We start from the raw sequence: 19,078 nt of genomic DNA, 5'->3' as shown, positions 1-19,078 counted from the left end.
CCAGCTCCGCGAGGGGAGTGAGGGCTAGTGGTGAGAGCAGGGGGTTGGGAGCCAGGACTCCTGCCTCTCTGCCAGAGTCTCACCAGGCATCCATTCTGCTCTCTCTGCCTCCGATTCCCTAGCTGTGCGTATTGGCAGTACCACTCCCTTTTGTAAAGGAGTTTGGCTCGTCAGGTTACAGGAATGGTAACTGCACATTACAATTATTAGATTATTTAATCTCTCACCGGAACTGTGGTTTGAAGTCAGCCCATGGCTGTTGCTCACGGACCGGAGAAGATTTCAACGTGTGCGATAACAATCTAACATTTCTGCAGCTTCTGTCATGCCAGGTACTTTGCAAACTACTTATAAGGATCACTTCCTTCCCCGAAAATGAAATGCATGCAGCCACTTCTGCGGTGGGAAGCAGCAGGTGTTTAACAGCATGCAGTGACTCTATATAGGGATCATTCACACAACACTGAAATGCAGCCAGCTCTGGGGTGGAACACGGCAGGCGTTTAACAGCACACAGCAACACTGCACAAGAACAATGGTGCGACCAATCATTGCATTGAAAAATGTTCAGCAAGGTGGGTTAGAAACCCTCTGGGAGCTGTGCTAAATGCTGGGTTTTGTCATGGGAGGAAAAGGGCTTATTAAAAAGCTCTTGTTTATGTTCTCAAGGAAGTGGATCATTGCAGCAGGCAGAGGCTGTAATGGTCTCAAAGCCTGTTATTGTCTGGGTGAAATTCTAGCCCCCAGCTACTCCGCACAACCCATCTCTGGAGACAATCAGATGGGGCGTGTGAGCTGGGATTCATTCAATAGGGATGTTTGGATGTGAATCAGTGGAGCGGGTGTTTGGGAAGGAAAATTTCCCCCTTTGCCACTCAAATATCACAGCCTTGTGCTGGGACCTGAGATTCTGGGATTGAAAGTGCCGAGGGATAAAAAGCCCAACCTGCTACCCCTTGCTCCAGGGATCTGGGAACTACAACAAGGAAATGAACTATTAACTATCACGTACTATTGGTACTCACAGGGGCGGAGGGCATGTGTGGGGACGGGTGCCTGATACCCACAGCCGTGGCTGCTGGGACCTGGCTCCCTGCTCGTCTCACTCCCCCAGTGCACAGAGGACATGGACGGGGCCGTGTGACAGGGCCAGGATCAGGACGTAGGGGTGCGAAAGCTTCACCCTGTGTGTTCTGGCACCCTGCCCTGCATTGCATCTATATCCCAGAGCCTGCAATCAGATCCTAGATCTGGAAGGGAAGTGGGGTCTAGTAGTTAGAGCAGGGTAGCTGGGAGTCAGGACTCCTTGTTTCTGTTCCTGGTAGGCCCATCAAGAGAAATTGGGGCTCCAATACATCATGTTCGCTGGGGCCCCACCCCCTCCCATTTCACCCCAGTTACAGATGTTTTGGGGGGCCCAGTATAGTTGTCCCCCCTTTCCACTTAGGGTGACCAGACAGCAAATGTGAAAAATCGGGACAGGGGGTGAGGGGTAATAGGACCCTATATAAGAAAAAGACCCAAAAATCGGGACTGTCCCTATAAAATTGGAACATCTGGTCACCCTATTTTCACTGCTCTCATCAGCCCTGATTCCTGGCTCTGGGAGGGGAGTGTTCAGGCAAAGGGGGCTGGGAGTCAGGACTTTTGGGTTCTATTCCCAGCTCTGGGCAGAGTGGTGTGTCTAGGGCGGGAGTGGGCAAACTATGGCCCAGGGGCCAGATCCAGCCTGCAAGCTGTTTTAAGCTGGCCCACAAGCTCCCGCTGGGGAGTGGGGTCTGGGGCTTGCCCTGCTCCAGCCAGGGCGCAGGGTTTGGGCCGCACCACGTGGCTCAGCCCTAGTTCAGGGCTCCAGCCAGGGTGCAGGGTCAGGGCAGCACCACGTGGCTCCCGGAAGCTGCACATGGCCCCGCTCTGGCTCCTAAGCACTCCAATGGGAGCTGCAGGGGCGGTGCCTGCGGATGGGGCAGCGTGCAGAGCCGCCTGGCCATGCCTCCATATAGGAGCTGGAGAAGGGACATGCTGCTGCTTCTGGGAGCAGTTTGAGGTAAGCGCTGCTCAGAACCTGCACCCCTGAGCCTCTCCCCAACCCCAGCCCTGATCCCCTCCCCTTCTCCAAACCCCTCAATCCCAGCCTGGAGCACCCTCCTGCACCTGAAATCTCTCATCCCCAACCCCACCCCAGAGCCCACACCCCGAGCCAGAACCTGCCTCCCTTCCCACACCCCTGCCCCAGCTCTGATCCCCCTCCCGCCCTCTGAACCCCTCGGTCCCAGCCCAGAGCACCTTCCTGCACCCCAAACTCCTCATCCCTAGCTCTACCCCAAAGCCTGCACCTCAAACCAAAGCCCTCACCCCCTCCTGCACCCCAACCCCAATTTATTGAACATTCATGGCCCACCATACAATTTCTATTCCCCGATGTGGCTCTCGGACCAAAAAGTTTGCCCACCCCTGGTCTAGTGGTTAGAGCCGGAGTGTGGGGAGTCAGGACCCCCGAAGGGGACGTCTACACAGGAGCTGGTAGCGTATATTCAGGTGGCTACCCCATACCACAGCGCATTGCCTCGAGCACAGCCAGCGCGTCTGCAAGGCGTTACTTGGTGTCCTTCACTGAAGGTCTCTCTCTGGTGGGAACCCAGGCCAACCTTCAGCAGGTGCCTAGTACCAGCCTCTCCAAGCAGGGCACGCTGGAAACACCACAAATAGGAGCTGGGTGCGCCAGCTGAGGCAGGGCCAATGGCATCTACTCAGGGCTGCAGAGGGATAATAGTACCTAACCATTGGACCCCACCCCCGCCCAGAGCTGGGAATAGAGCCCAGCCCTGGCCTCCCCGACTCTAACCACTGGACTCGGCTCCCCCCTTCAATAGAAATGGAATAGAAAGCTTGAGTCCTGATTCACTTCTCTGCCCTTCTCCCTGACTCCTTTGCCCACTCCCCCCAGCCTCTCCATGCCCTGTCCCCCCCATCCTGTCTACATGCCTATAACTAGGGATGAGTGAGCTCACCCAGCCACAGCAGGCAGGGCCCAGCACAGCTTATAATTATCTGGAAATAGTCATTTCCTGAGGTGCCCACAGGTCCTGCGCCGGGACTGGCAAGGATATTTAAAGAGCCAGTGCACCCATTCCAGTGGGGACAATGGGGTGTGTGTGTGTCAGAGACCAAATCTGCAGATGAAAGCCTGGGAGAGCCCAGGGGAAATGCAGGGAGTGGGGTGGGGCCTCAGTTTGGGGCATTCCCCTGAGTTGTTGGTGCTGAATCTAGAGCCCCTGTGTGGCACCAGGGGTCGCTGTGCTGCAGGAAACACAGTAGGGGCTCAGTGGGAGGTGATCGCCACTCAGTGCCAGCAGCAATGGCTCTGTGTGGCACTAGGGGGCGCTGTGCCACAAATGCTGTAGTTTGGATTGACTACATTACAGGATTATTCACTAAACTCTTGTTCAATGTTGGTGCCCCAGAGATGGCTCCATCTCAACACCAGCCGAGGGATCCCACAATCCTCTGCACCCCACACTAGAGGTGGCTGCATTTCAGCACCAGGTGAGGGTTCCCTGTATAAATTCCTCTGTGCCCCACCGCAGAGGTGGCTGCATCTGAGTGCCTGAGCATTCACAGGCTGTACAGACCTTGGGTCCCCTGATATGGAAGGAGCTAGTGAGAACCCAGTTTTTCTTAATGCAGGCCATGAATTGGTGGAGGCCGTGTTGTTTGGGGCGAGGAGTGGGAGGTTACTGGCTCTGAGGCAGCTGGACTGGGGGGTGTTGGTCTTCCAGGTCTTCTTGGGGGGTCCCAATCAGGGCCGGCTCCAGGCACCAGCTTAACAAGCAGGTGCTTGGGGTGGCCAAGGGAGAGGGGTGGCACCTGTGGCAATTCGGGGGCGGCGCAGGTCCCTCACTCCCTCTAGGAGCGAAGGACCTGCCACCGAACTCCCGCCGCTGATCGCGGCTTCCCCCCCCCCCCAATTGCCACCGCTGGTCACGATTGCGATCACGGCTTTTTTTTTTTTTTTGCTTGGGGCGGCAGAAATGCTGGAGCCGGCCCTGGTCCCAATGCTGGGTGTGGAGTCCTCATGGATGGGTCTGGTCCCCAACCCCTATGCTTCTGTCCCTCCTCCCCCCTCTGCTCCAGAACATCTTGCCCCAGGAAGCCCCCAACAGTCTGAGGGAAGGGGGACTGGAGTTTATGGAGTGGCTGAGAGGTGCATTATTGGGGTAACCATGGGAGGTGCTAGAATTTAGTTCATAAGCACAGTCCTGGTTCAGCCCCTCCCCCCTGGGCACCCCAGCTGGAGGCTGTGCTCTTCCTTTCAGCAGTGGTGCCCTGCAAGGAAGGTATGATCTTGGGGAGGGGTGGAGGTTAGTCCCCCCCTTCCACTCTTATCTGGCTGCCTAGTGGGGGCTAAAAGCAGAGTCATGAGCCCAAAGGCAGGGTGGGGCTACTTGGGCTTCAAACCAATCCAGCTACCCCAGCCCCCTCTGGAGCTCCCAGGGCCAGGATTCCTGGATCTACCAGCTAGTCCCTTCCTGTAAGAAGCCTCTTGTCCCCCCTCCAACCACTCTACTAATTAGAAGGAAAGGAGGCCCCGCCCAGTTCACATACAGGTGGGAGAGGGCTGTGGCCGGCAGAGGTCATCCCGGGACACTGGCCGAGAGGGGAGACAATGCTGGGAAGGGAAGAAGGGGATCAGAGACCGGGGAAGGAGCAATATATGGATAGATAGGTAGAGAGAGGGGGGTGTATGGAGATAGACAGGGTGTATGGGGATGGCTGGATGTTCAGGGAGCTCTCCATATGGTCCAGAGACTTTGAGATTCATGGCTCCCCGTCTCCCATGCTTCACCCTCATTCCAGCAGCACAGAGTCAACCCCGCCCCTGTTGAGGATCTGGCTGGTCACAGTGTAATCCAACAGAGGACACTTTTGGGAACCCCCACTAGGGGGCGCAGTACACACATGGTTACAGACCTTATCCCAGCCGCAGGAGCTCAGGAAGGGGTCAAACCACCCGGCGTCCTGGTTTGCCTGGGACAGGTCTAGTTCTTCACCCGATGTCCCAGCACCCCCTGTCCCCCCATCCCCGCCTCGGGAACTCCACATCCTGGTCTGCTATTTCCTCAAGCAAACTGGACCGTCGCCGACCCCAGTCATTCAAAGATCATGAGTAAGGCTAAGATTTTGTCAAAGATATTGTGAGTAAAAGTCACGGACAGGTCACGGACAATAAAGTAAAATTCATGGACGCCCGTGACCAGTCCGTGACTTTTACTAACTATATCCATGACAAAATGGGAAGTGAGGCAGCTGCAGGGGCCTGCTCGGAGCTCCAGGGTCCCCCACCACCCACTGCGGCTAGGAGCTCCAGGTTCCCCTGCCATGGCCCAGAGCTCCGGGGTCCCCCCTCTGGTCACCATGGACAATGGGGGGACCCTGCATCTCCTGGCCTCCACGGGCTGAAGTCACGGAGGTCCCTGAAAGTCACAGATTCCGTGACTTCCGCGACCGCTGTGAAAAAATCGTAGCCTTAATCATGAATCACTAGATCAGCTTGAAAAATCACGGGGTCAGCTTCAAAAATCACTAGATTTTTTAAAATTCAGTTTCAGTTTGTTCAACTTCTGGGTTTTTTTGAGCTGTCAGGGGTGGGGTGGGGTGGGGTCCCTGGCTCTTTAAGGATTTTGTCAGACCACTGTAGGCCTGCTGAATTGAATTAAGGGCAGGAGCTACTTCCCACAGGGCTAGAAGCTGGCTCTTTTCAACAGAAGCTGAGAGATTCTCCCTTAAACCTGGTGCTCCAGGACTCGAGTCACCTAGTTGTGTGATTTGTGATAAAACCCCCATTGTTGGCAACACTGAAAATATTTGGCTTTTAAAAGGAAAAGCGATAAAATCGAACCTAGTTTAAAAACGGTCAAACGTTTGCATTTAAAACCTGCAGATTCCAAACTAAGCTTCGTTCTCTTGGTTTCAGAATGAACAGTTTTCATTTTAGTGGAAGTGTTTGCAAACATCAATTTGTGCCCCCTCCCCTCCCAGAGCTGTGGATAGAGCCAGGAGTCCTGACTCCCAGCCCCTCCCCCCCTGCTCTAAACACTAGACCCCACTCCCCACCCAGAGCTGGGACTAGAACCCAGGAGTCCTAAATTCCAGGTCCTCCTCCTTGCTCTAACCACTAGACACCACTCCCCTCACAAAGCCAGGAATAGACTCCAGGAGTCCTGTCTCCCAGATCTCCCCTGTTCTAACCACTAGGCCCCACTCCCTTCCCAGAACCAGGGTCCAGTTGCAGGCTCTGGTCTATAGATGCTGTGCAGGGCAGAGGGCTGTACCCAATTCTGGGTGTGGGTCAGCAGCACCCCCTGTCTATCGTGAACTGTCTATGTGCTTCAATGCCACTCACAGCGCCCTGGTGCCAGATACATAGCGACACCTTCATTCATTTCCTTGCTGCAATTCCATGGGAGGGGAAGGTAGAAAATAGGGAAAAAGTTAAAATGTTCATGTTCGGTCTTGGTTAGGGGGGAAAAGAAACATTTTAACCAAAAAACCCCACAATTTTTGTGAGCAGTTTCTATCGAAAAAGGCCATTTTGCTGTGGCAGCATTTCATTGATAACATCCCTGAGAGCTCGGGTACAAACTGCTGGAGCTGGAGTCAAGCTGTCGTGCTCAGTGTTTGCGAGCACAGTGCAGCAGAGTGTTCAGCCCGAGGGGCAGTATCCGGACTGGAGGAGACCTGGACAGGTACTGGCACTGGTGGCATTATGATTATTATGATTTATTGGGTGTATTATGGTAGCGTCTAAGCCCAGTCATGGCCAAGGCCCCCAGAGTGCTAGGTGCTGTACAAACAGCCAGGCCCTGCCCAAAGAGCTGACTATCTGGGTATAAGACAAGATGCAGACAGGTGCAGACAGAGGCGGGAGCACAAGGAGACAGTCACCAGAGCTGACCCTTTGCAGGGTGAATCTGAACTCAGGGTTTCATGATCGGCTCATTCAGACACTAAGGACTGGCTGAAATCTTCTCCCGTTGGAAATTTGTCCACCCTAAATCCCAGCTACTAAAGGGCGTTTTAATCTAACAGAGAAAGGCAGAACACGAGCCCATGGCTGGAAGCTGAAGCCAGCCCAATTCTAACTGGAAATAAGGCACAAATGTATGACAGTGCAAGCGAGTGACCATTGGCTCTAACGCCCAAGGGATGGGTGGATTCGCCATCTGCAAACCCAGGCTGGCTGCCTTTCTGGAAGGCGCGTTAGCCGAAGACAGGGGAGCTGGCCTGGGTTGTACAGGAGGGCAGATGATCGAATGGCCCACGCAGGCCTTGAAATCTGTAAATCTATAAGACTGGCTTTGAGGCAGCAGCTGGGAGCAGCGACACCTGCACACAGTGAGTGGAGGTGTGTCTCGGGGGAGGGGGTCTTGTCTTTTGTATTAATATTTCAGACCCCTAAAAATGTCTCAGCAGTGTCCCACTTTCGGATGTTGAAAATTACATAGGGATCTCTCACCCCTTCCACTGAAATGCAGCCAGCTCTGGGGTGATTAAAGCTGCATCACACTGGGGGAAGCATGGATTCTCAGCCCCTACTGATCCCCCAACTCACTCCCTGCAGCACAGTGCCCCTTAGTGCAGCACTGGGGCCAGCAGTGATGGCAAGGAGAGAGCACCCCCTGCTGACTACCCTCCCCATGGAGCACCCGGTCTCCCATCCAAGCACTAACCCAGCCCTGCCTAGCTTAGCTGGAGCACTCAGAGAAGCGCATAAGAGGCCAGCAGGAAGCCCTGACAACTGGGGAGAAGCCAGCCCTGGACCCCAGAGCCCCTTGCAAACCCTACCTGGACCCTCCTGAGAGCCAGAGCCCTGAGGGCATCATCTTTCCAAGGGCTCTCAGCAGCTGTAACCCAGTAGCACCCCCGGTGGGCTCCGTATCTAATAACACCCTAGTCCTAATTTCTTTGGATTGCTGAACAACCAAGCTGGACCATCATGGATCCGGGAGGGCCAAGAGACAGAAGTCAGGGAATGGGACATGGGGCCTTTCCCCTAGGGGGTGCTGGCTCCAGCCCAGCCCCAGGGCATGGACTGTTTGGCTTGGGGAATGGAACACAGGGCATTTCCCCTCTAGGGGGTGCTGGGTCTTAATCCAGTTCTCATCAGGGCAGGGGCATGTTGGGGGGCAGAGACCGGGGTCGGGGAGAAAGCTTGCCTGGCTGCTATCTGGGCTATACCAGGGGGAAGGGAGCTCCAGGCTGGGGGCTGTTAAGGGCATGAATCCTTCCAGCAAGGGTCCCTCTGTGGCATTAAATCCCCTGGGCAGGGGAGCACAGGCTGAGCAGGGTGGGGGCCCCTACCCTCTAATCAATGGGACTAAATTGGCCTGACCAACTCAGCAAAGGACCAGGCCCCAGGGATTGTGACCTTCCTGGCCAGGGCACCCGGGGATGGACCCCCTGGGTCTGTGCCCCTCCCTCACCTGGCCAGGGGTGGCCCTATAGCATGGTGCCTGCTCTGTCCACCCTTCCCCTCCCCCAGGCCTGAGCTACCCCTGTGGCTGGTTCCCTCACGCTCTGCTGCCCATGGGAGCAGCCAGGAGGCGGGGCTCAAGGGGCTGGGGGGAGGACATGTCACCCCCAACCCAGCCACAGGGAGCTCGCGGGGGTGGCCACCAAAACTGTCCCATAGCCCTCTCCCATCCCATACTGGGGTGGTTTCCCCTCTCCTTCCTCTCCCTAGCCTCCCTGCCCCATACTGTGAGGAGCTGTCCCTCTCCCTCCCAGGCTCCCACCAGCCCCACACTGAGAAGGGCTCTCTCTCTATCCCTCTGCCCCACAGCCTCTTCTGCCCTCTACTGTGAAGAGGGGGCTTCCTTTCTCTGGCCAAAGGATGGACTTTCCAAGAGGCAGCATTGGCTAGTGGGTTAGAGCTGGGGCTGGGGGCTGGGTTCTCCTGGGTTCTGTCCCCCCTCTGAGTGGGGAATGCGGTCTAGACAGGTAGACCCAGGATTGGGGGTGTCAGGACTCCTGGGTTCTGTCCCCTCCTGGGGGGCTGCTGTGTCCCAGGCAGACTCTCCCTGCTGTTATTAATAGGCGCCGTGTTTGTCAGGGCTGTTGATGCAGGTGGGATCGGGTGTCAGGCCAGGGAGGGTAATCTGAGCCAGTAACGGGATCCCAGCACACCCCATTTATCCATTTGTAGGAACCCCCCAAACACAAATACTACAGGGGCTTTTTTCATAATGGGGGTGGGAGTTGGAACATTAGGAGCAGGCAGGGGACGGCCCCCCAAACTCTGCTGGTGCCCATCAATCCTGAACTGCAGCTGCCTGCTGTCCCAGCCCTGTGCCCCCCAACCCAGCTCTGCTGGTGCCCCTCACTCCTGACCCGCAACCCCCTGCTATTCCAGCCCTGTGCCCCCCCCAAACCCAGCTCTGCTGGTGCCCCTCAATCCCGACCCGCAGCCCCCTGCTAACCCTCATGGGGCGCACTGCTTGCACACACCCCGTGGTAGAGGTGGGGGGGGAGCGGGGAGTACACAGGACTCTTTGTCCAGCCAGAGCCAGAGGAAGCTGCCTGAAGCTTCCACAAACATCCCTGGAATCCCTGCTGGGCCAGGCCACTCCAGCTCCTGGGGGTGGGGGTCTCTTCCCTTCTCCTGGGCAGAATCTAGGGGGAGCTGTCACCGGACTGTATGAGACCCCGCACCCCCACTGAAGGTTTAGGACCTTGGCTTTCCTCCAATCTGGATCCAAATGGCAGGAAGACGGGGTCCAAGGTCCAGATCCCAGGTTCACAGCTGGCTCCGTCTGCAGGGGAGAAGGGAGAGCAGCCCCCCCCCCTTTGTGGCTGAGCCACCCCCCTCAATTTTGGGGGCTCAGACAGCCAGAACTTCTCTCTAGGGTTAGCTACACTGACAGAGGCTGGGGCTTGAACCCCGGAATTCTGACTCCCAGCCCCCCCCCCAATTCTAACCACTAGGCCCTACTCCCTCTCCTAAACTGGGAATAGAACCCAGAAGTCCAGGATGTCTCATCCCCCTGCTCTAACCTGCTAGACCTCCGAAGAGCTCAGGAATGACAAAGCCCCCGAATAGCTATTTTCATCTTCCCCCATCACCCCCACTCCCCCAGTGGGAGCATTTATGGGCTGGCTCCCTCCTCAGCCAGATGGGGTCCCTGGTGCCAGTGCCTCTGCACCAGCCCTCCACGAGCGTTTCCCCACGCCCAGCCCCCCCGCAGGGTGTGTGGGGAGGGGGTTAGCTCAGGTGGCTTCAGGGCAGTCAAGTCCCTGGAGGCCGGGAGTGGGGGGCAGGCGGGGTGCACATGGGGGAAGGGGGGATGCCCAGACTGGCTGGAACCAGCAGCCCCCCCCATCACATGCCACCAGCTGTGCCCAGCTCATCCTGTGGCACTGTCATGCTGGATTCCCTGGCCAGCTCTGACCTGAGCCACCGGGTCAGGTTCCAGGGAAGCTGGTGGGTAATTCCAGCAGGGCAGCCCTGCCCTTGGCTCAGGGGGGGGGGGGGGGAAGGAAGGGAGGGGAGGGGATTAAGCTCCAGTGGTTCCCATCAGTCTGGGTTCACACAGCAGGAGGCTGCCCGGGGGCCCCCAGAGGGTCCCTACCCACATTCCCAGGGGATCCCATGGGGCTGGACTGCTCCCTGGTACCAGCATGGACCTATGGACCCAGCCAGCTCTGTGTCTGCCCCTCCCTGCCCCCACCAAGATTGGACCCATGTGCTCATCTAGCTTGGTACCCCCACCCCATTGCCTCATCCGCTCCTGTGGGTCATTCCCCGCATGGGTGAGATACAACCTCCCCCCCCCCGCTGAGATACAGGCACAATTGGAGATGGGCCCAACCTCCACGGCCTCTCCAGACGCTCCCAGGGCAGGTGCGCGGCTGCATGGGCCCATGGGTCTGATGAAGGTGCGGGGGGGTTGGGGGGGCAATAATGGGTTCATCCCTCCAGGAGTCACCCGTGGGAGCGGCGCCCAGATGCCGGTTCCTTCCCATTGGCTGCCATCCAGCCTGGAGGCGTTTGGCTCCATCAGAGTTCCCAGGAAACACTGATCATCCAGCCCCCATTTAAATGCGGAAATTAACATCACAGCCCCCCCCCCACCGCTCCGAAATTCCGTCCCCACCCACAGACACAGCCCTCTGCTGGTGCTCCCCACCCATCTGCACCCCTTCCCCTTCCCCCAATCCATTCTGCCTCCCCTGCCCTGGGCAGAACTCTCCCCCCCCCAGCATATGTGCTGGGGCCAACTGGGAGACATCTTCCCCCCCAACCCCAACTCCTAGAGCTGTGGGTGCAGAGGTGCGCAGAGGGTGGGGGGAGGGAAGAGGAGTGGGGGTGGCCAGACGGGGTGGGGGAAAGAATAGGGGGTGGGAGTGCCCAATGGGGGCAGGGGAGGGGAACAGGGGTGGGGGTGCCCAGAGGAGGTGGAGGACATGAGCAGGGGTGGGGGTGCCCACAGGGGCTGGGGGAGAGGATAGGGGGTGGGGGTGCCCAGTGGGGGGAGGGGAGCAGGGATGGGGCTGCCCAGAGGGGGTGGATGAGATGAGCAGGGGTGGGGGTGCCCAGAGGGGTTGGGGGAGCCCCAAATGGTGCTGGGGCCTGGGAAGATATCAAGGATATTTCTCATTCCCAGAGCGCAATGCTCCCTTGTCAGGCTCTCCCCCCCCCCCCCCATCCCTTCCCTCCTTTTGGGGTTGTGACTTTTTTAACTCTGGTCCTGCTTTTCCCTCCTGGGGGGGCGGGGGAGCAGCGTCCAGGGCCTGGATCGGGTGGGGGAGGGAGGGCTCATTCACAGTGCACAGGGGGTGCCTGTCGGGGGTCTTCAGCTCCAGGGAGCAGAGTATGGGGCAGAGCCTGGCTCCCCAGCTGCTCAGATCTCCCAAGAGCGGGGAGCTCACCCGCCTGGTGCTCCCCTCCCCCACATCTGATTCTCCCAGAGGCCTAGGGCTTTTCAATTTTCAGGGGGTGGGGATTGGGAGTCAGGACTCCTGAGTTCTATCCCTGATTGTGGGAATGCTGCCCCTCCGGAGCCCCTGTGGAGGGCTGGGCCTGGGCGGGGCAGGGAGAGTGGAATTCTGTCCTATCCAGGGCACTGCTCTGTTCCCCCCCTCTGGCCATGTTCCCCCCCCCCCGCCCCAGGGAGGGAAGGCTCAGGATTCAGGACCTGGGTAGGGGGATGCCCTTGAGTTCAGTGGGTTCCCCCCAGGGACAGATCTGACAGGTGGGGGGAGGGGCAAGGGGCAGCATCGCCTCCTTGCCCCAGGCAAAATCAATCCCAGCGCTGCCCCCCCACCCCCGCCCTCTGGGTGAGCACATCATCTGGTAATGGAAGGAGTGAGACAATGAGTCCAGCGCCCACTCCCAATGCGGGGGAAGGGGGGATTGCCGCTGGGAGGGGCGGGGCGGGGGGGGCAGGGTGCTGGTCCCAAGCCAGAAGCACAGGGTCAAGATTCCTTTTGCCCCTTCCCCCCATCTTCTTTCCTCCACCCTGCAGCCATCCACCTCCCTTCCTCTGTCTGACTCATCTCCATCTCTCTTCCGCTCCCCACACCCGTTCCCTTCCCCTGGCCTTAGTCCATGGGCCCGAGCCCACCAGATCCCTGCAGAGGGGTGTAGGGCACAAAGGGGTGTGGCTGGTGGGTGTGGGGTCAGATGGTTTGTGGGGGAGGGAAGAGTCAGACTCCTGGGTTCTATTCCCAGCTCTGGGGCAGAGAGTGGGGTCTAATGGGTCAGGGAAGGGGCTGGGAGCCAGCACTCGGAGAGGGAGGAGCAGAATTCTGTCCATATATCTGTCCTATCTAGGACACTGCTCTGTTCCCCCCTCTGGCCATGCAGCCCCCCACCCCTCCACCCCCAGCCCAGGGAGGGAAGGGCTCAGGGATTCAGGGCCTGGGTAGGGGGATGCCATTGAGTTCAGTGGGTTTCCTCCAGGGACAGATCTGACTGGGAGGAGGATTGAGAAGTGGGAGGGAGAGAGAGAGGCTCCAGCTCAGAGGGGAGTGGGCTCTAGTGGTTAGAGCAGAGGGCAGTTGATTCCCATTATCCTCACAGGAACAAGGAAATGGAGCTGGGATTTCATCCTCTATAAACCTCCTCTCCATGCATCCCACATCCCCTACTCCTCTGCCCCCCAGCACCCCCAGGAACAATGTGTGAGCCCAGCACCCTCCCCGGTGCGGTGACTTCACCCATGCATGTAGGCCCTGCTCCCAGCACCCCTGGGCACAGCAGGGTGGGGTGGGGCAGACTGTGGGTGTGTTTCCTCCGCTTGGGGGCAGAGAGACGGCATAGACCCCTTGGGTCACCACCAGGGCCGGCTCCAGGTGCCAGCTTAACAAGCAGGTGCTTGGGGTGGCCAAGGGAGAGGGGCGGCACCTGCAGCAATTCAGGGCCGGCAGGTCCCTCACTCCCTCTAAGAGCGAAGGACCTGCTGCTGAACTGCCGCCGCCGATCGTGGCTTTTTTTTTTTTTTTTTTTCCAATTGCCGCCGCCAATCGTGATCACGGCTTTTTTTTTTTTGCTTGGGGCGGCAGAAAGGCTGGAGCCGGCCCTGGTCACCACACCCCTTTGGATGGGAGCATGTCTGGGGAATAGGGCGTGGCTGGGGAATAGGGCATGGAGTGCCCCAGGGGTCACTCCTGGGGCCAGTTTTGTTCAACGTCTTCATTAATGATCTGGATGATGGGATGAATTGCACCCTCAGCAAGTTCACAGATGACACTAAACTGCGGGGAAAGGTAGATATGCTGGAGGGTAGGGATAGGGTCCAGAGTGACCTAGACAAATTGGAGGATTGGGCCAAAAGAAATCTGATGAGGTTCAACAAGGACAAGTGCAGAGTCCTGCACTTAGGAAAGAAGAATCCAATGCCCCGCTACAGGCTGAGGACCGACTGGCTAAGCAGCAGATCTGCAGAAAAGGACCTGGGGATTATAGTGGACGAGAAGCTGGATATGAGTCAGCAGTGTGCCCTTGTTGCCAAGAAGGCCAACGGCATATTGGGCTGCATTAGTAGGAGCATTGCCAGCAGATCGAGGGAAGTGATTATTTCCCTCTATTCGGCGCTGGTGAGGCCACACCTGGAGTATTGCGTCCAGTTTTGGTCCCCCCATTACAGAAGGGATGTGGACAAATTGGAGAGAGTCCAGCGGAGGGCAACGAAAATGATTAGGGGGCTGGGGCACATAACTTACAAAGAGAGGCTGAGGGAACTGGGGTTATTTAGTCTGTGGAAGAGAGGAGTGAGGGGGGATTTGATAGCAGCCTTCAACTACCTGAAGTGGGATTCCAAAGAGGATGGAGCTCAGCTGTTCTCAGTGGTGGCAGATGACAGAACAAGAAGCAATGGTCTCAAGTTGCAGTCGGGGAGGTCTAGGTTGGATATTAGGAAACACTATTTCATTAGGAGGGTGGTGAAGCACTGGAATGGGTTACCTAGGGTGGTGGTGGAATCTCCATCCTTAGAGGGTTTTAAGGCCTGGTTTGACAAAGCTCTGGCTGGGATGATTTAGTTGGGGTTGGTCCTGCTTTGAGCAGGGGATTGGACTAGATGACCTCCTGAGGTCTCTTCCAACCCTATGTGCTGTGACTATTCCCAGCTGCTGTAAAGGCCCCAGAGGCAGGCGAGGGGACTGTGACGAACTGGGACTGTTCTTACTGTGTCTGTGAATGCTGACAGGGGAGTGTGGCTAGGATAGTCTGCATTGGGGGATGGGAGTCTGCCCGAAGGCGAATACCTGAGCGTGTAACATGAGAACCCAGGAAGGGGTTGGAGGCCAGGTGACACCTTGGCCCTGGAAACTGAACAAAGGCTGTGGGAGGGGTCGCTGAAGGAGAGGGTTGGAAGCGGGCTGGAGAGATGGCTGGGAGGCAGAGATGGCTCTGACCCCCCAAAAGGGGGGGGGGGGGGCTGGGATGCCCTGGGACCCCAAGCTGGACCTAACTGAGGGGGGTCCTGTTGTCTGTGCCTGCAAGACCTGTCTTGGACTGTATTCCTGTCATCCAAATAAACCTTCTGCTTTACTGGCTGGCTGAGAGTCATGGTGAATCGCAGGAAGCCGGGGGTGCAGGGCCCTGAGTCCCCCAATACTCCGTGACAACTGGTGGCAGCGGTGGGATCTACTGCACCCCGTGGACGGCACTTCCTGCAGTAAGTGACTGGGGAGCAGTAAAACGAAGGGGGATTGACGGGGACCAGGCGTGCTGAAGAGTGAGAGAGAGACGGTTATTACCCCTGGGAGTGTGTGACCAGCGAGAAGGACTTTTGCAGTAACAGGGTCCCCCGGGGGGATCGCAGCGAGTGGTCCCAGGGGCGGAGGAGTCTGCAGCTCGACCCTGGCAGAGAGGTGGTGACCTCGAGAAGGGCTGGCACACTAGGGATCCCCCTGGGAACTGTGGGGAGCTGTGAGCAGGGCCGGCTTTAGGCCAATTCCACCAATTCCCCCGAATCGGGCCCCGCGCCTAAGAGGGCCCCGCGCCCAGTGGCAGGGCTGCCGGGGTGGGGGCAAGTGGCCGAGAATCCCTTTCCTGGCTCGAGGCTCCTTTTTAATTTTTACTCACCCGGCAGTGCTCCGGGTCTTTGGCGACACTTCAGCGGCGGGTCCTTCACTCGCTCTGGGTCTTTGGCAGAACTTCAGCAGCAGGTCCTTCAGTGCCACCAAAGACCCGTAGCGAGTGAAGGACAAACCACCGAAGACTACAAGTGCCGCCCGGTGAGTACAAGCCCCAGATGTTTTTTTACATGTTTTTTCTTTTTTCCGTCATCCTTGCTGGGGCCCCGTCAAAACTGTTCAAATTGGGCCCCACACTTCCTAAAGCCGGCTCTGGCTGTGAGCACACAGGCCGGTGAGTGGCCAGCAGGAAGATGTATGCCAAGCGGCTTAAGAGCGACCTGGTGGAGCTGTGCAAGCAGAGGAGGCTGCGCAGTGGGAGGCTCACCAAAGAACAGCTCATTGCCCGGCTGGAGGCGGAAGATCGCGGGAATGAACTGCTCCCTGTGTCTCAGGGAAGCAGCCTGGCAAATGCAGCGCAGGCACCAGTGTCTGTCCCAGCTGGGAGTGGTCAGCCGGCTGCTGAGGGCTTCCCAAGACCCCTCCTTCCTATGCCTAGGGGAAGGGTGGGGAGGAGCCCAGCAAATACCGAGGGCGCCGTGACCCCCCTGGCCAGCAGAGGATCCTCCCGGCGAAGCTCGCCGGCCAGCAGAGGATCCTCCCGGCGACGTTCGGCATCCGTGGAGCGGAATTGGCTGGAATGGGAGAAAGAGCTAAAACTGAGAGAGCTGGAGGATCGTGAACAACAGAGACAGCATGAAGAGAGACAGCATCAGCATGAAGAGAGACAGCGACAGCATGAAGAGAGACAGCGACAGCATGAACCGAAGGAGAATGAGAGACAGCGTCAGCATGAACTGGAACTGGCGAGATTGAAGGGCAGCGAACCCCCGGCTGCGGTGAGTGAGGGGGGACCCAGGACTGCACGGAGCTTTGATAAGTGCATCCTGGCCCCACGCAAGGAGGGGGAGGACATGGATGACTTCCTGGATGCCTTTGAGACGGCCTGCGAGCTGCACCGGGTTGATCCCGCGGACAGACTCCGGGTCCTTACCCCCTTACTGGACCCCAAAGCCGTGGCATTGTACCGCCAACTGGAAGAGGCAGAGAAAGGGGACTACGAACTATTCAAAAAGGCCCTGCTACGTGAGTTTGGGCTGACTCCTGAGATGTACCGGGAAAGGTTCCGGAGTCAGGATAAAACCCCTGAGATCTCATATCTGCAACTAGCCGTCCGCATGGAAGGATACGCCAGCAAGTGGGCTGATGGGGCCCAGACGAAGGAGGACCTGGTCAAACTGCTGGTACTGGAGCAACTGTATGAGCGGTGCCCATCCGACCTGAGGCTGTGGTTGGTGGACAGAAAGCCAGAGAACCCGCGACATGCAGGCCGGCTGGCCGATGAGTTTGTAAAGAGCCGGTCAGGAGATAACAGGGAGGAGTCCCAAAGGAACAGTCCCACCACAACGCAGAGAGAGAGTCACCATGGGACCTCCCTGTGGGAAAATACAGAAAAACCCTACCAAAGGGGAACATCCGGCGTCAGGACCATCCGACCCACTCAAGGGGACCCATGGGATATGGGCTGCTACCACTGTGTCCAAAAAGGCCACATACGGGCCCAGTGCCCCAGGCTCAGGGACAGACTGAGCAGACCAAGCCCACAGAGGGTTGACTGGGTAGAGACCCAGCCGGGCGAGAGGCAGCATTCCCAGGGAAGCGGGGCTGGCAGAGTACCACCTGCTAAGGAGGGAGGAGAGCTCCAGGCCAGCTCCTCTAGGGGGCTGGATGCTCCAGACTCAGGGTTTTTGGTTTATACGGTAGGCGCGGGGCTGTCCCTCCGGAGTGAGTACCTTGTTCCCCTGGAGGTGGATGGGAGGAAGGTCAATGGATACTGGGATACGGGCGCAGAGGTGACGCTGGCCCGGCCCGAGGTGGTGGCCCCAGATCAGGTGGTGCCCAACACCTACCTGACCCTGACGGGGGTGGGCGGAACACCAGTCAAAGTGCCCGTGGCAAGGGTACACCTGAAGTGGGGGGCCAAGGAGGGCCCCAAGGATGTGGGGGTACACCCGTATTTGCCCACTGAGGTATTGATGGGGGCGGACCTGGAGAACTGGCCAAGCAACCCCCAAAGGGCACTGGTTGTGACCCGCAGTCAGAGCCGGCGAGGGGCACTGCGCCCTGGCCTTGGGGGGGGTGCCTTGCCTGAGGCGCAGGACCCTAACCTGGTGGGGAGGGAACGCCCAGGGACACGGCTCAGGGAGGCTGCAGCTTCAGACCCAGCGGGCGAGAAAGAGCAGGTGGCCATCCCTGTCCCAGCTGCTGAGTTCCAGGCCGAGTTGCAGAGAGATCCCTCCTTGCGGAAGATAAGGGACCTGGCCGACCTCAATGCGGTACAGACCATGGGACGAGGTGGCCGGAAAAGGTTCCTGTGGGAGAAGGGGTTCCTGTACCGAGAATGGGCTCCCCCAGAGAAAATGGAGTCAGGGGGGATCAGGAGGCAGCTGGTGGTACCCCAGAAGTATCGCCGCCAGCTGCTGTGCCGGGCCCATGACATTCCTCTCTCAGGGCACCAGGGAACCTGGCGTACCCAGCAGAGGCTGCTACGGAGCTTTTACTGGCCTGGGGTCTTTGTTACTGTCCGACAGTACTGCGGATCCTGTGACCCCTGTCAGAGGGGGAGGAAGGCCTGGGACAAGGGGAAAACAGCTTTAGGACCCTTGCCCAGCATAAAGGATCCTTTCCGGAGGGTGGCCAAGGTTAAAAGGGCGGCTCTAAACCAAGAGAGCCCAAAGCACAGACCTCCAGACTGGAGCGCTGGGAGAAGACCACAGCCCAGTTGGAACCCCAGAGGTATGGGGGTGGGAAAAGGGCACAGGCCGCATAAACCTTCCCACATGCGAACTGCGAGTGCCATCGAGCACCCCCGACCTAAGGGGGGGCGTGAAACTGGAGGAGCCTGGTGTAATTCTCACCAAGGAATGGGAGGGATGCGGGGGCATCCATGGGAACGGGGGTAGGTTCGAACTTCCCCGGGTCACTGGCTAAAGTGACCCTGCTCAGTTCGGTCTCGAAGGGGGGAGATGTGACGAACTGGGACTGTTCTTACTGTGGTCTGTGAATGCTGACAGGGGAGTGTGGCTGAATAGTCTACATTGGGGGATGGGAGTCTGCCCGAAGGCGAATACCTGAGCGTGTAACATGAGAACCCAGGAAGGGGTTGGAGGCCAGGTGACACCTTGGCCCTGGAAACTGAACAAAGGCTGTGGGAGGGGTCGCTGAAGGAGAGGGTTGGAAGCGGGCTGGAGAGATGGCTGGGAGGCAGAGATGGCTCTGACCCCCCAAAAGGGGGGGGGGGGCTGGGATGCCCTGGGACCCCAAGCTGGACCTAACTGAGGGGGGTCCTGTTGTCTGTGCCTGCAAGACCTGTCTTGGACTGTATTCCTGTCATCCAAATAAACCTTCTGCTTTACTGGCTGGCTGAGAGTCATGGTGA

The sequence above is a fragment of the Malaclemys terrapin genome, chromosome 23, assembly GCF_027887155.1.
Source record: "Malaclemys terrapin pileata isolate rMalTer1 chromosome 23, rMalTer1.hap1, whole genome shotgun sequence".
NCBI lineage: Eukaryota > Metazoa > Chordata > Testudines > Emydidae > Malaclemys > Malaclemys terrapin.
Note: the sequence above shows the minus strand (reverse complement) of the source record.